The following is a 16,570-nucleotide window of genomic DNA, read 5'->3' as shown; positions in this document are numbered from 1 at the left end:
AGTCAAGAGTCAACACACAAAGATAAGGCCAGTTGCATCACTTTATTATGCCTATAATATTTTCAAGAGGATCTGGGACTAAAAAAAAGACTGTTCAAGATAGACCAAGATTACTAAGAATTAACATTTTCAAAAGGATTTTCAACCGTGCTTTCAAATATCTTGATTTCTTTTTGTTGCAGGTATGTACGTATGTGCTCATTATTCTGTCTTGGTTTCCATATTTTGGATGAGGTCAACTTCAACATGGAGCGCTTGCAACAATTGTCATTCTCCGATAAATTTTATGACATTACTTGAACTCAAACCAACAACCTCCTGATCCGAAGTCCACTGAGGTCGGTGAGACGGACGTGTACCGTGTGTCTTTCATCGCACCCTGTAAGTATCAATACCCAAGTTGTACCTGATGGTATGTTGATATTGCCCAGGTACCAGGCTCTAAACGCAAGCTTTGATATCTTCCACATAATATTCCCAAGACTTCACTCACCTCCTCTCTCTCTCTCTCACTGAGAGAACATAATGAATCGTTCTCAACTTTGAACCAATCAAGAGGACTTTGGTGTCCTGCATGGTGGGTAAATGGAATAATGTTTCTCCATTGGAAAATAATTAAAACCGATCTCCACATCAGCCGGATGAAGAATGAGGCTGGAGTTGAACTCTTGAAGACCTCGAGATCCTCGGTCACAATCGCCGTTCCACGGGCTTATCGAGCTTCCTTGAACTTGACTTAGCGAAACCATGAGGGCAAATCAATTGTTACTCGAAAGGCCCGTTCCCACTTCTTGTTTGAAAAAAAAAAATCGGATAATTATTCAGAAGCCACGACACTGAAATAGAAAGCTCCTTTCTGCGTTTAACCTAACCCTAACAACACTAACCTATAATAACACTGGTCACTGCTCATTTGTGTTCCGAGGAAACATTCTCATAATTATGTTGTCTTTGAAAGCTTGGTGGTACCTTCAAGCGAAATGGTTTTATGTTTGGTATTTTTTTCGATATTCCTTTTTCTCAGATTTTTGTCTCAATACGTGAAATCATTTAGTTATTAACGATATCTCTCAAAGATAATGGACATCGAATTTCACCATTTCATAGACCTAGCAAATACACCAAAAGCCAAAGCACGGAACTCTCGAAACAAAATGGTGAGAAGTTTTTTAACAGTTTCTCTTGTGGTTGAAAAAGATTTTTGGAAATTAGGTCTGGCTATTGGCATCAGCCTGTTCACATGTTGTTTTGTACTCTTGAATGAGATTTAGTCAGAAATGATATAAAGTGTATGGATTTTTCTTAATATTACCAGCATTATTCCATTGGAGAGAAATTTGACATCTCCACTATTACAGGTCTGTTTTTACTGGAGGTCTAAGGCCTGAGCAACAAAGCCATGTGTGGAATGTCGAGAATTTAAACTGTGGAAATCTAGATCCAATATGTTCCTGTATTAGTACACATTGTTCTTGGTAAGTAAGTACATATATCTGAATATTATATTGACCCTATTGTTTAAGTGTCAAGTATTGTTCAATAAGTACTTAAGTAACTTTGTAAACGTATGAACAGTATCAAGTATAATTCAATAAGTATAACTCTATGTAAACGTATGGAACAACATTGTTCAATATCGATGAAGTAATACCCCCACCTAATAGAAAAGAATTTGCTTCCTGTAAAATGGAATTTATTCAGTGTGGAATTTGTGGCCGTATGCCACATATGTGGAAAATGACCGTCACCGCTGACCCCTCGTTTCTAGCTTATTAGATAATCGCCTGATTTTAGAACCAATCCCTTAACTGGAGGGTTATCGATTGTTAATATGCTGAATTCTGTTACATATCGGGCAGAATGAGCGTAGTGCATACTTATTGGAAAGGTTGACGACAGTATTAACATCCCACAAGGAACGTGGATAACGATAATCGCCTGATTTTAGAACCAATCCCTTAACTGGAGGGTTATCGATTGTTAATATGCTGAATTCTGTTACATATCGGGCAGAATGCGCGTAGTGCATACTTATTCGAAAGGTTGACGACAGTATTAACATCCCACAAGGAACGTGGATACGTGGATAAGTATCCATACACGGAAGTCAATACACATGTTTGTATTCTGTTCGAACTACAGAAGCTATCTCTGGACATTGACATTACGATAGCTAAAACAGTCTGTTCATGCCGTGAATTTCACGCAAGGAGGTGTTAACCTTTCTGTAAAGACATAAATTACACATTTCGACCGCAAAATCAGCAACACGTACAGCACTTTATCAAAGAAACCTTCTTGCTTAAGAATCTTGACCCTTCCAATAATGCTCAAGATAGTATCATCAATATTGTATCCCTATTAATGAAGCATTAGTGGCCATTATTCGAGTCCGGTAATACCTAGGTACACGGTGCTCTTGACATAACCTACTCTCATACCTAGGTATTATCCACCGTGCACCTACTTATTATAGAGTAGTCTCGAAGAGCAGCCTGCATTATATCATCTGTACAGTTTAATTGTTGGTTACAAATACAACACTGTAATCTTTTCTCGATTTCCCGAGGGCATTTGATTCGGATATTTATGAGTTTCGTAATTTTTCTCGATGCCAGAATGAGTTATTGTGGATAATTTTTATTTTATTGTTTTGGAATTCGGTTTGAGCGTCTTCTCTGTTTGGATTAATTATGTTCCGGGACCTGTCTTCTTCATTTTTGGTAACTCAAGCTTGGGATTGCTCAAGGCTCGGTTTTCAAATCAATAAATTCAGTTTCAGATCGATACCACCTACATATTATCTCTTTTATTAACTTATGTACTTCTAGTGCTACCCACGTGGTTGTATTAAATTTCCAATTTTTGTGTTTTCCTGAGATCAAGGTGTCACCCGTGACATTATGATACTCTTAAATGGGAACAACATGGACTTTTGAATTTGTTCATAGACTTTTCAGTCCTAATATCTAATACCTATGTATCTCTATCGGACGAAAAAAGGTAGAATACTTACCCGTATACTTAGGTATTCCATTTTATTCTATTCCAATTATTACCAATTAAAATTAGTAACATAGAGATAATTACTACTTCCATTTGGGGTAAAAAATTAAAAAATATAAATTTCTATATGCAAGAGGATTTTTACAAGATTAAATAAATATAAAAAAAAGATAACACAACAAATACAATTTAATCCATCTATTTCACCTAAAAAAATGCCAAACTCAACAATTCTGACAGCTTCTGCCCTGAAGAAAGAGTTACAATTTTCTCGATTATTGTTATTATCGTATCAAAAGATTCTGAAGACTACTCAATAATCGAAATGGACAGGTGAGGGTATTTTTTCTGGACCCTTTTGTCTATATTTCATGTGCATTTTTGCAGCTTTCTCAAGATGATGAGCAAATTGCCTCAGTCGATGATTTCGAAATATTTGCTGTGAAATTCCTTGAATTTTTGGGTGAAATCTCTCGAGGCAGACCATCTGTCTAACTTTTGAAGGGAAGATTTATTCTATCAGGTTATCGTTAGCCTTATCGGGCTTTCCTGTAGAAGAGTTATTCTCTATTTTGATTCGTTTTAACAGACTTTATGGAGCAATGATTTTTTTGTTCATCTGCGAATTATTATCCTCCTTTTCACCAAAAGAACTGCGTTTAGCGTTTACAATTTTTCAACTATTATGAATAGTTAAATGGTGTTCAGTTGTTGTTTTTTTAAGGTTTTAACCTCTGAAAACAAAAAGTATGTAAAAAATATTTCAGACAAAGCATTTCTTGTACCAAGTTCTCAAAAAAAAAAAAATCAATTATTCCTTCTCTTTCCCTTCTCGGCTTGTCCAATCGGACAATTCCGAGATTTCTCAGAAGTGTTTCCAGTTGCAATAATTCCAATCATGATTGCTCCTTGCCCCGCGGGGCAAAACGGGTGATTTCTCTATCAATCTAAATAATATTCCGAATACCAAGCTCTACATATTAGTTCTAATATCAATTTATTCTGTAGCGGTTATCGTTAGCCTTATCGGGCTTTCCTGTAGAAGAGTTATTCTCTATTTTGATTCGTTTTAACAGACTTTATGGAGCAATGATTTTGTTCATCTGCGATTATTATCCTCCTTTTCACCAAAAGAACTGCGTTTAGCGTTTACAATTTTTCAACTATTATGAATAGTTCAATGGTATTCAGTTTGTTGTTTTTTAAGGTTTTAACCTCTGAAAACAAAAAGTAGATAAAAAATATTTCGGACAAAGCATTTCTTGTACCAAGTTCTCCAAAAAAATCAATTATTCCTTCTCTTTCCCTTCTCGGCTTGTCCAATCGGACAATTCCGAGATTTCTCAGAAGTGTTTCCAGTTCCAATAATTCCAATCATGATTGCTCCTTGCCCGCGGGGCAAAGCGGGTGATTTCTCTATCAATCTAAATAATATTCCGAATACCAAGCTCTACATATTAGTTCTAATATCAATTTATTCTGTAGCAGGTTCTATATTTGTGTGTCATTACACCTCGTATGTTTTGGAATTGATGTTTCAGATATCAGCAAGGTGTCGGAATGCTGATAGATAGATACATACTATAAATACTAAAGAGTGAGCGAGATAGATACCTAGATAGTAAGAGAGAGAAAGAGACTGTGGAATGACATTCTGAGAATGTTCTCTATAAGTTCTCAAATTTGCATATAGGGTGGTACTTGTTGGTAATGTCATTAAGTATTTGCTTTTATAATCAGTATCAGTCGACGAAGTTGAATTCTAAATTTTGTAAGATGAATATCAGTAGAAAAGCAGCTCAATAAGAGTTCGCGACCTATAAGACAACAAGTTTCAAGCCCATTTTCACGTGAAATTTTTGAAGAAAATAGTCCAAAGGCCCGTTCTACGAAAAACTTCAAACCCTTATTCATTGCTTGCGCAGCGAACAATGAGTACATTATGTAAATAGATCCGTGGAACAGACCTCAAATTCCTCAGTTTGACTATTGTGTGTGAATCTGTAAATGGTCCTATCTCATTTGATTTCACAATTTCACGTCACCACATTCTTGTCCACCCAGTACTATTAATCATACCAGTTTTTCTACCGTGTTGAAATACGTCGAGGGCCAAAACGAGCTTGGCATCTACATTTTGTACCTTCAAGTGTGATTGCCAGAGTTCAAGATGTAATTACCCATGGCGTCTCGAAGTCACCTAATATGGCCACCATATTTATTTCTAATTTTCACTGGAGGGAAATTTGACATCTCCACTATTTCGAGTCTCTTTTCACTGAAGGGAAATTTGACATCTCCACTAAAAAATTAAGCTCAGTCATTAGCTCATTAGCAAGAGATTTAACTTAATAATTCAAAGAATTCATGAAAATTTTCTTCTCATTGACTGAAAGAGTTCATCATCAGAATTCAGCCTTTACTTCCATCCTCCCAGTCTAATTTCAGCGTATTCAAACCATTTTCCCTACAGGGCGCGTTCTCAACACAAACAGACGTGATTAAACGCCGCTGATGACATTAGAGTAAACATTGTTATAAAGATCCGTTTCCAGGGGGAAGAAAAGAAAAGGGTGAACAAGTTTGACACGTTGCCAATGATGCATTCGGTAATCATCTTTTTCCAGTGGCGTGTGAAAGCTAGGGGAGATTCCCTTCCCCTCTACAGGTTTTTGCCCCTCAACCCCTTCTTTTTTTATATGGCTTTATATAATATGGCGGAATTCTCCAAAAGAAGCTCTTCCACCTACCCACAGGTTTTTCGAGGATCTAATTACTTGGATCCCCGACATTGATTTTATATATTCCACTGCCATTGTTTTGAGGCTACCAAATGTAGTAGAGTTTTTGGCTGAGATAGGGAGTGCATTGCAGTCTAGAAACCGTGTTCAGGCTGACTTGAGAGCGAGAATTTTTGCTCATAAAATGGGGTGTTAGACCACCAGCAGGTCGGTCACCCATTTAGGGTTTATAGGTAGGGTTGTTTTTTTCCTTTCGGAAACGGAACCGATTTCGATGGCGCGCCATCTTGGATTTTCTATGGTTTAGTACAGGCGCTGTCACGCCAAAATAAGGGAAACGACCTTCAAAAAAGGGGGAAATTCCAAAAGGAAAATACAACTTTTCTAGCTTATTAGATAATCGCCTGATTTTAGAACCAATCCCTTAACTGGAGGGTTATCGATTGTTAATATGCTGAATTCTGTTACATGTCGGGCAGAATGAGCGTAGTGCATACTTATTCGAAAGGTTGACGACAGTATTAACATCCCACAAGGAACGTGGATAAGTATCCATACACGGAAGTCAATACACATGTTTGTAAAATACAACTTAGTTTCCCCTTTTGAAAATCTCACGACACGCCACTGCATTCTTCACCCTTCTGCCCCGGCTCTCCCCCTCCCCTTTTTATGTTCGTGAGCTTTGACAAAATTACTTCCCGGAGAAGAGTTTGGAGAGAAAAATCAATTGGCAACAAGATACGACTAATGAAATGAGAACGACACACAAAAGGAGACGAAGAATTAGTTGAAGATGATGTGAACGGGTGGAGAAGAACAGGGATGGTTTCTGTGGGTGAGAGGGAGAGATTCTGACAGACGAGGTGGAAGGAAAGTCTCGTTTCATATAACTTGTATGAACTGACAAGAACTTGAACTTTCATTGTGTTAACTAAAAACGAATAACAACTAAAGCTCGGGTCTCCTAATTAATGTAACGGAACGGTTGGTTGTTATACAAAACCTGCGTGGATTGTGTTCACGTATGCACAAATGCTAAAGAAAGGTCCAGAAATTAACCAATGCAAAGTTAATGTAAGATTGTTAACCTAGATCTAGAGTTGCAAAAATCCCGGTTATTAAAAATTGAAAAAAAAGCCGATTTTTATCACATAGTCCACATAATACCAATCCTGCAGGAGAGCGACTTTTGAGAAGCTTTTGATTCGAACACATTAGCATTCACACACAAGGAGAAGGAGTTAATTGTTTAAAGTTTTCGGGGCGCAGATAAATATTTTCGGCATCCCCGTGCCACGTGACCCCTTTGAAGATGACGGGTTAGAGGAGGTAATTTGTCACCCCGGGGGGTGGGGTGTCCAGCAGGGCGACGCGCTGGGTCCCTCATGTTTTTTTTCTTTTCGGGGTGTGATGTCTTATAATCCGACGATCTGGTGACTTCTGTATTTTGGGTGATGAATTGATGATGTTCCTGTGTGTTTGTTGATGTGTATTTTGCTATTAGTCTTGTGAAGTTGTATCTGTGTGTGTCATTCTGTCATTCTATATTCTGATGATCTCGTTTTGTTCTTATGTATTGTGTGTCCTGAAATTTTATGATATCGGATTTGATGAATTGTATCCTTTTGTTAGTACTTCATCGTTTCTTCTATTCAGGAATACCTAGTCGAGATGTGGCGTAAAATCTGATCTTTTTTGGGGCCCCTGTGCCCCACCGTCTATTGACACACTCAAGACTCAAACGATCTATGTATGTTGTATGTACGTCGCCCAAAGTTTTGGATAACAGGAATTGGTGGCTTTTCGGGGTGTGATGTCTTATAATCCGCAGATCTGGTGACTTCTGTATTTTGGGTGATGAATTGATGATGTTCCTGTGTGTTTGTTGATGTGTATTTTGCTATTTGTCTTGTGAAGTTGTATCTGTGTGTGTCATTCTGTATTCTGATGATCTCGTTTTGTTCTTATGTATTGTATGTCGTGAAATTTTATGATATCGGATTTGATGAATTGTATCCTCTTTTGTTACGTACTTCATCGTTTCTTCTATTCAGGAATACCTAGTTGAGATGTGGCGTAAAATCTGATCTTTTTTGGGGCCCCTGTGCCCTACCGTCTATTGACGCAATCAAGACTCAAACGATCTATGTATGTTGTATGTACGTCGCCCAAAGTTTTGGATAACAGGAATTGGTGAGGTTCCCACGTCACAGAGCCTCTGGCGAAGGTTTATTTATTTTTTGAGGAAGTGTTTAGCGCGTCAAGATCACCTGACATGATTGATTTCAAATATTGATGGATTGATTAGGTTTTATGCTCACAATAAGTTTTTTTATCTCAATTTATTACAATGTGTTTTTTATTACAATTTGTTCCCTTGATGAGGTGATTAAGGAAAAGTTTTCTATGGATTTTGATTTTTTAATACTTTCAAGGACAGATCATCTTTTTTGATTTGATCTTTTAAAAAGTGTTTAGCGCGTCAAGATCACCTGACATGATTGATTTCAAATATTGATGGATTGATTAGGTTTTATGCTCACAATAAGTTTTTTTTTTTATCTCAATTTATTACAATGTGTTTTTTATTACGATTTGTTCCCTTGATGAGGTGATTAAGGAAAAGTTTTCTATGGATTTTGATTTTTTAATACTTTCAAGGACAGATCATCTTTTTTGATTTGATCTTTTAAATTACTTTCTACAGGATGGTTGAAATTTACGGTCCCATATCATTAAAAATCTCAACATGCCTGCATAATAATAATAAAAATAAAAGTCGTAGGACCTTAGCGGTTGTAATGAAATTAATAAGGGTTTTCCTTGTCCCCCCGTAAACTTGGACTCAAAAACTAATCACAGGATAGCTCTTGAAAGTTTTGGAGTCATCTTTTAAATTACTTTCTACAGGATGGTCGAAATTTACGGTCCCATATCATTAAAAATCTCAACATGCCTGCATAATAATAATAAAAGTCATAGGACCTTAGCGGTTGTAATTAAATTAATAAGGGTTGTCCTTGTCTCCCCGTAAACTTGGACTCAAAAACTAATCACAGGATTGCTCTTGAAAGTTTTGGAATTATAAAAATAAAAGTCGTAGGACCTTAGCGGTTGTAATGAAATTAATAAGGGTTTTCCTTGTCCCCCCGTAAACTTGGACTCAAAAACTGATCACAGGATCGCTCTTGAAAGTTTTGGAATCCATCAATCTTATCCTCACATTAGAGACACCCTGTATGCTATTATTATGGTTAAACCTATTTTCTATCCGATCTTCATTGATTGAATGGTGATTGATGCTTTATTGGGATATTAGGTTGTAACGATTTCTATAAATTTTATATTCTTGTGCGTCGATAATGGGTTTTCACGCGAAGTACTTGCTAGACACAACGTCTCTCATGAAAATAGTAAGAAAAAAATAGAGGATCGAAATTGAGCTGGTAAGTGAGCTACAGAATAAAGAACTTAAAAAAAAAAAATCAATAATATGCAAAAGGTGACAATTTGATGCTTTATTGGGATATTAGGTTGTAACGATTTCTATAAATTTTATATTCTTGTGCGTCGATAATGGGTTTTCACGCGAAGTACTCGCTAGACACAACGTCTCTCATGAAAATAGTAAGAAAAAAAAAATAGAGGATCGAAATTGAGCTGGTAAGTGAACTACAGAATAAAGAACTTAAAAAAAAAATCAATAATATGCAAAAGGTGACAATAACTTGATCCTATAAAAAATACCTCCCTAATATTTTTGAAGGAAAGAGTGACTGATTCTATTTATTTTATTATTATTTTTCTTTTTTTTTTTTACAGTGAAAATTTTCTCCGTGTTAAATGTTCATGTGGAAATAAATTCTATGTGTATCCCTCTGAGTTGAAACAAAATTGCTTCTTGTGTTTTATTTTATTTCATTAATTTTATATATTTATTCAGTCTATTTATTTAGATTTTTATTTTATTTCTATTTGAGTAGATGAGTAGAGAGTTCTCTTTGAGTCCCAGCCAAACTTTGGGGGTTCGGATTAGCTGTGTCATCTGGCTACCCAGACTTTGGGCAGCTCATCAATAAATTGTTATTGATTGTTTCTCTCTTAGATACATTCCTAGGTTATGATGTACATATGTTGCAGCTATTGCGGTGGCAATAGAAGACAAGACAAGGAAAAGGTGCCTTCAACGAAAAGTTGCGTTGGTTATATTTGCCCTGGTAGCTTACAACTTTCCTTGATTCTAAAATTTCGACTCCTTTTTCCTCATTTTTCTTCTTCTCCTCCTCCTCCTTCTCTTCTTCTCCCGCTTCTCCTTCTTCTCCTACAAATCCTAATTATCCTCTTTGCTCTCCCATTTTCTTCTCCGTGATGCTTCTTTCCACAATTTTCGTCACAAGAGTGGCTGAGCTCATTATCAATTTCCACGCTACTCCAACCATGCATGTGTGTCGCCCTATTTGAATATCAAAGGAGACATGATGAAGAGTAGGGGAGGAGGGAAAGAGGTTGGAGGGGAGAAAGATGAAAATAGAAGATGAACGTAAGGAAGGAGAAGGATAAATGGAGGAGGGAAAGAGGCAAGGAGAAAAGGAGGTGGGAAGAGATAGGACATTATAGGACAAGAAAAGGGGGAATGAATGACTGTGATGGAAGAGAAAAGGAGAAAAGACAGAAATGATGTGAAGAAATGGAGGAACAAGATAGGGAGAAAATCAAGAGATTGGGGGTAGAAGAGAGAATAAAGTGGAAAAAAAGAGAGAGGGGAAAGAGAAAGAACTTGAGAGAGACGGAAAATGAGAAATGAAAAGAGCAAGAGATATGTATAATGAGGGGAAGAAAGGGGAGAGATAGAGAGAGAAAAAGAGAGGACAAAAGGAGAGAGAGGGAAGGGAAAGCGAGCGCTTTTGGTTTTGAATAGGTAATCATAATAAGACTAATCAGTTTTGATCTCTAAGCACTAAGAAATAAAAATACATCAAGACTTGCTTGTTTCTTCATAAGGAGCTTTCATGAAATTCATGTTAAGGAAAAACTAAAGGAGGTAAACTACTCGAAATTTGAAAATTTGGGAAAATGGGATGTTGTGAGATGAATTGACACATGTCTTCCTTTGTAGGGGGTAGAAGAGAGAAGAAAGTGGAAAAAAAAGCCATTATCCTCGAGATTCTCGAGATAAGAAGTCGAATATAGAATATCCAATTTATTAAACAAAATATATACAGTCTTGTAGGTATGTAGATATTTTATAGAAACATTAAAAATCCAAGATAATTTATTATTTATTTGTAAGCTCTGAAGCTGTGTTCAGTTGTCTAAACCAAAAGGGACCCTTAGGAACTTGAAAAAACCAAAAGGACTGCTAAAACAGCAGAGATCTGTGCTCTCATCTTTCAATGGAATTTGGTAAAACCCATCCTTGAGGTCTAACACACTGAATAAACTTTTATTAGCTAACTTGGACTTAATTTCATCTAACTAAGAACTGACAAACTTAGAAAAATGCAACGTCCGTCCTGCTTACGAAATACCGATGACCTTTCTTCGATTTCTGTGTAAAAACTTTCCACGGATTTTTTTTCCATCTCCTCCCCTCCACCTCATCCTTCTCCTTCCATTTTCCTTCTTTTTACTTTTTTTAAAATCCTACCCCTTTACTTACTTCCAATTTCTAATTCTTCTTCCTTTTCTACTCCTGTTAATTTTTCTTTTTCTTCCCTTCCTTCTGTTTTCTTGTTCCTCCTTCTATTTCTTCTTCTCCTCGTTCTTTTTTCACCCTCCTACTTCTTCTTCTTCTCCTCCTCCTCCTCTTCCAACTCCTTCTCCTGTCGTCTTGCTGCTTATCAGCTTTCTTGTAGACTCATTTGACCACCAAGGAAGGCTTCAATATTCCTAGTAAAATCTATTCATACTAGCTATAGCGTACTTACCTACGGTAATTTATCGTATTAGGAAGGTGTAGGAATTTAGTAAGCTTTCTTGTAGACTCATTTGACCACCAAGGAAGGCTTCAATATTCCTAGTAAAATCTATTCATACTAGCTATAGCGTACTTACCTATACGATAATTTATCGTATTAGGAAGGTGTAGGAATTTAGTTGAATGAGTTGCATAAAATCATAAATGCGGTAAATTATATCACCATTATTTTGAAAACGGCAACCTTCTCTTCCTCCCAATCTAATGCACGAGGAGAAAATCTATGACGTCATGCAAATTATTTCGTTATCAACAGATAATTATCCAAGTAGGTAAATATTTAACTAGCTAAGGTAGATATTCATACATAGCTACATAACTACTTATTCTGATATTGAACAAGTAATCATGTTATGAGTTATTAGAAAGAAGAAAAAAAAAAATAGCTGATTGATTCTTGGAATTGGGAACTGTTTTCGGGAAAAAAAAGGAAACAATCATTGTTCTGAGAACACCTGATCAATAAGAATAATAAATGCAAAATAACGAAATTTTGAACTTTTTTTTTTTTTAGGTTAGACAATTTACTATTTTTCATTTTCCGGCCAACGGCCAAGTTCCGGCCTCAGCACATAAAAAGAAGATCAAACAAAAACTTTGCCCAAATAGAAAACAAATAAATAGAAAATAAATAAAAATAAAAAAAAAAAAAAAAACTTTAAAGATACTAAATACGTCCTGGCTGTCTAATTCAATCTATTCTAAGTGATTTTAGACTGTCAGAATATACATATTGTATACGTATGCATATGGTAAATAGTTTTAATACATAAAGTCATATTCAGATAGAAATAAGGTAAACCTTCTGAGCAGGTGATGTATGGTAACGTATGAGAGGTAATAGAAAGTAAAAATATTGCCATCGGACGCGGGTGGGCTTAGTAATGGCCCTCTGATAAATGGGACAAAAGCAAGAATGGATACTAAAGATATCTTAACTTCTATAAAAAATAGTAATGTCCTAACCGACATCGATAGGAGGTACTTTAGTTTCAAGGAAAATAAACATCATGGTGAAGTTGAAATATTGAGCAATGAGGTAAAAACACTAGAACTAAACACATTAACAGGCTTATAACGCCTAAATAATGGTAAAATTGAAATACATGGACAGTGGACAATAGGACAGTGAGGTAAAAAGTCTTATGGACACTATACCTCTTAATGGCCAAATTGCAATACGGGATACTGAGATATAAACAGGTATGGAACCCATAACTTCTAATGGTGAAATATTGGATATTGGAGTGAAAAATAGACAAAGTATGCCTGGTAGGCACCAAAGGCGATAAAAAGACTTGTAAGTCACTTACGAGTGGGTGTAAGTGCAATACTAAACCTCTCTGTGTATCGAGACATAATGGACATTGGTCAAAGACATATTGTTTGGGTCTAAAGATTTAAAGACATACATAAAATACATCGAACACTCTGATAGTGCCTGCAAAAGTTGACATAAAATGCCTCCAAACGCGATGAACAAAATGAGTTTTTATAACGAATAGTGACCTAAAAAATCCAAAAAAAAAAACACAACCCCGACCTAAAGCTGTGACTTTCGTCAGAAATGAAAAGCTCATCCCCTCTTCCCTAAAGGGGATTTAGCTAAAAAGTCTGTCAATTTTATTAATCATCACATCAGCTCTCTGACAGCCTAAATAAACGCTTTATGGCTCATTAGATCCAAATCCAAAGCACTACCAAAACTAAAAGCAATTGAAGCAACCAAAGCTCTCGGCTTGAGAAAAGTAGCATCAAAATATCGTTGTGATGAAATCATACTTTGTCAGGGATAGAAAACGATGATAATAATAATACCAACAACAACAACAACAACAACAACAACAACAACAACAACAACAACAGCGACGGCAGCAAAAACAACAACCATACAATGAACTTTTGTTCCAAAACTCGGGAAACTCCTCCCTTTGTTCTACTTCTACATCATGAGAAGTGCAACAATGTGTGAAGAATATTCCGTGAAAAGTTCCGAAAAAGGAAGAAAAGAAATGGAAAAGAGAAAGCATGGAGATAACAGGATTGAAACAAAAGGAAGTGATAAGGAGAAAGAAGAGAAGGCAAGGGAGAGGATGAAAAAGAAGAACGAAGAAGAATTAGGAGGAGAAGAAAAATGCGAAGGATAAAGAAGGTGATGAAATCATACTTTGTCAGGGATAGAAAACGATGATAATAATAATACCAACAACAACAACAACAACAACAACAACAACAACAACGACGGCAGCAAAAACAACAACTATACAATGAACTTTTGTTCCAAAACTCGGGAAACTCCTCCCTTTGTTCTACTTCTACATCATGAAGTGCAACAATGTGTGAAGAATATTCCGTGAAAAGTTCCGAAAAAGGAAGAAAAAAATGGAAAAGAGAAAGCATGGAGATAACAGGATTGAAACAAAAAGAAGTGATAAGGAGAAAGAGGAGAAGGCAAGGGAGAGGATGAAAAAGAAGAACGAAGAAGAATTAGGAGGGGAAGAAAAATGCGAAGGATAAAGAAAAAAAAAAAAAAGGAAATGAAGAAAGAGTAGAAGGGATAGGAACAACGAAAGGAGGATACCAAGAATAGAAAGGAGAAGAGAGCGAAGGCAAATAGGAAGAAGGAAGGAAAGAATGAAGAGGAGAAAGAAAAAGAAAAGAACACAAAAAGAACAACTTGAGACATTTCTCGAGAAAGATATACACAGAGTAGCTAAGTTGAGGATAAATAAGGGGAAAAAGGAATTAGGGTTAAAAGTGGGGAAGGGAGGGAGGGAGAGAATAAAAAGGGGAGAAATGTGTGGTTAGGGGGGGAAAAGAGGAAGACGAGAGGGAAATGTAAAAAGGAAAATAGAAAATTTGCGAGCGACGACTCCGCCCACTTTTGAGTCTTGTGTAAATTGTTTAAATATAAATACAGAAAAAAATATACATATAGTACTTACTCCAACTTAAAAATATACATAGTATGTTGTACATAGTATACATATCTATCCTACTCAAGTTATAAATGGATGCAGAAAGATCTCGTGTTAAATGTTCATGTGGAAATAAATTCTATGTGTATCCCTCTGAGTTGAAACAAAATTGCTTCTTGTGTTTTATTTTATTTCATTTATTTTATATATTTATTCAGTCTATTTATTTAGATTTTTATTTTATTTCTATTTGAGTTGAGAGTTCTGGCTTTGAGTCCCAGCCAAACTTTGGGGGTTCGGACCAATATTAGCTGTGTCATCTGTGGCTACCCAGACTTTGGGCAGCTCATCAATAAATTGTTATTGATTGTTTATTGTTTCTCTCTTAGATACATTCCTAGGTTATGATGTACATAATATGTCGCAGCTATTGCGGTGGCAATAGAAGACAGGACAAGGAAAAGGTGCCTTCAACGAAAAGTTGCGTTGGTTATATTTGCCCTGGTAGCTTACAACTTTCCTTGATTCTAAAATTTCGACTCCTTTTTCCTCATTTTTCTTCTTCTCCTCCTCCTTCTCTTCTTCTCCCGCTCCTCCTTCTTCTCCTACAAATCCTCATTATCCTCTTTCCTCTCCCATTTTCTTCTCCATGATGCTTCTTTCCACAATTTTCGTCACAAGAGTGATGGCTGAGCTCATTATCAATTTCCACGCTACTCCAACCATGCATGTGTGTCGCCCTATTTGAATATCAAAGGAGACATGATGAAGAGTAGGGGAGGAGGGAAAGAGGTTGGAGGGGAGAAAGATGAAAATAGAAGATGAACGTAAGGAAGGAGAAGGATAAATGGAGGAGGGAAAGAGGCAAGGAGAAAAGGAGGTGGGAAGAGATAGGACAAGAAAAGGGGAATGAATGACTGTGATGGAAGAGAAAAGGAGAAAAGACAGAAATGATGTGAAGAAATGGAGGAACAAGATAGGGAGAAAATCAAGAGATTGGGGGTAGAAGAGAGAATAAAGTGGAAAAAAAGAGAGAGGGGAAAGAGAAAGAACTTGAGAGAGACGGAAAATGAGAAATGAAAAGAGCAAGAGATATGTATAGTGAGGGGAAGAAAGGGGAGAGATAGAGAGAGAAAAAGAGAGGAGAAAAGGAGAGAGAGGGAAGGGAAAGCGAGAGCCACTTCCCGTTTTACCTTCGTCAAAAAAGTATCGAAAAAATTTAATTTAGATTTCAAAGTTAATTAAAAAAGCATTTAGGAGAATATCTTACGTAGTTCTCGTTTTGGCGAAAATGAGTACCCTATACCAGTTTATACGTTGATAGACTTGGAAAGAACCTGTGATGTTGTTAATTAGTTTTTTGTTTCTGTTTTTTCTTTCCCTATTTAATTATTTTGCCATATTACAATCCATATTCTCGGTTGAGATTGCAAGCCGCGTTTCAGAGTGCCCAAAGTATCCGAAATTTTGATCTGACCGCAAAATAAACTTTGTAGTTTTTGAGAGATGGGTTTGATGGAGGAAACCAAATTTACGATTTACGACCCATCATGGTTTACTTTTATTTTTGTTTGAGGAAACTTTCATTTCGCAATTTCTGATTGGTATCATCAACCTGAAGAAACCAAGAAACTCTCCATGTCTCTATTTCCCAATAATATATTTTCGGTTCTGCTTATGCCCATGTAGATCAGAGAAGAAAACGGAGAACTAAAATTTTCATTAACTTTCAAGTCTTTCGATGCCAAAAAAAAAAAAAAAAAAAAAAAAATGAATTGTTTTTAAATTGTTACTATTTTTTTGTTACAAATAATCGTTATAGATTTTTTTTTCATTATTTATTTTAGTTAGATCTCTTCTCTTTTTCTCTCCCTTTTTCTATCTTTCTCTCTCTCTCTCTTGAATAATAATAATAAAAAGACGAA

The sequence above is a fragment of the Diaphorina citri genome, unplaced genomic scaffold (genome assembly GCF_000475195.1).
Source record: "Diaphorina citri unplaced genomic scaffold, Diaci psyllid genome assembly version 1.1 scaffold1357, whole genome shotgun sequence".
In the NCBI taxonomy this organism is placed as follows: Eukaryota; Metazoa; Arthropoda; class Insecta; order Hemiptera; family Psyllidae; genus Diaphorina; species Diaphorina citri.
Note: the sequence above shows the minus strand (reverse complement) of the source record.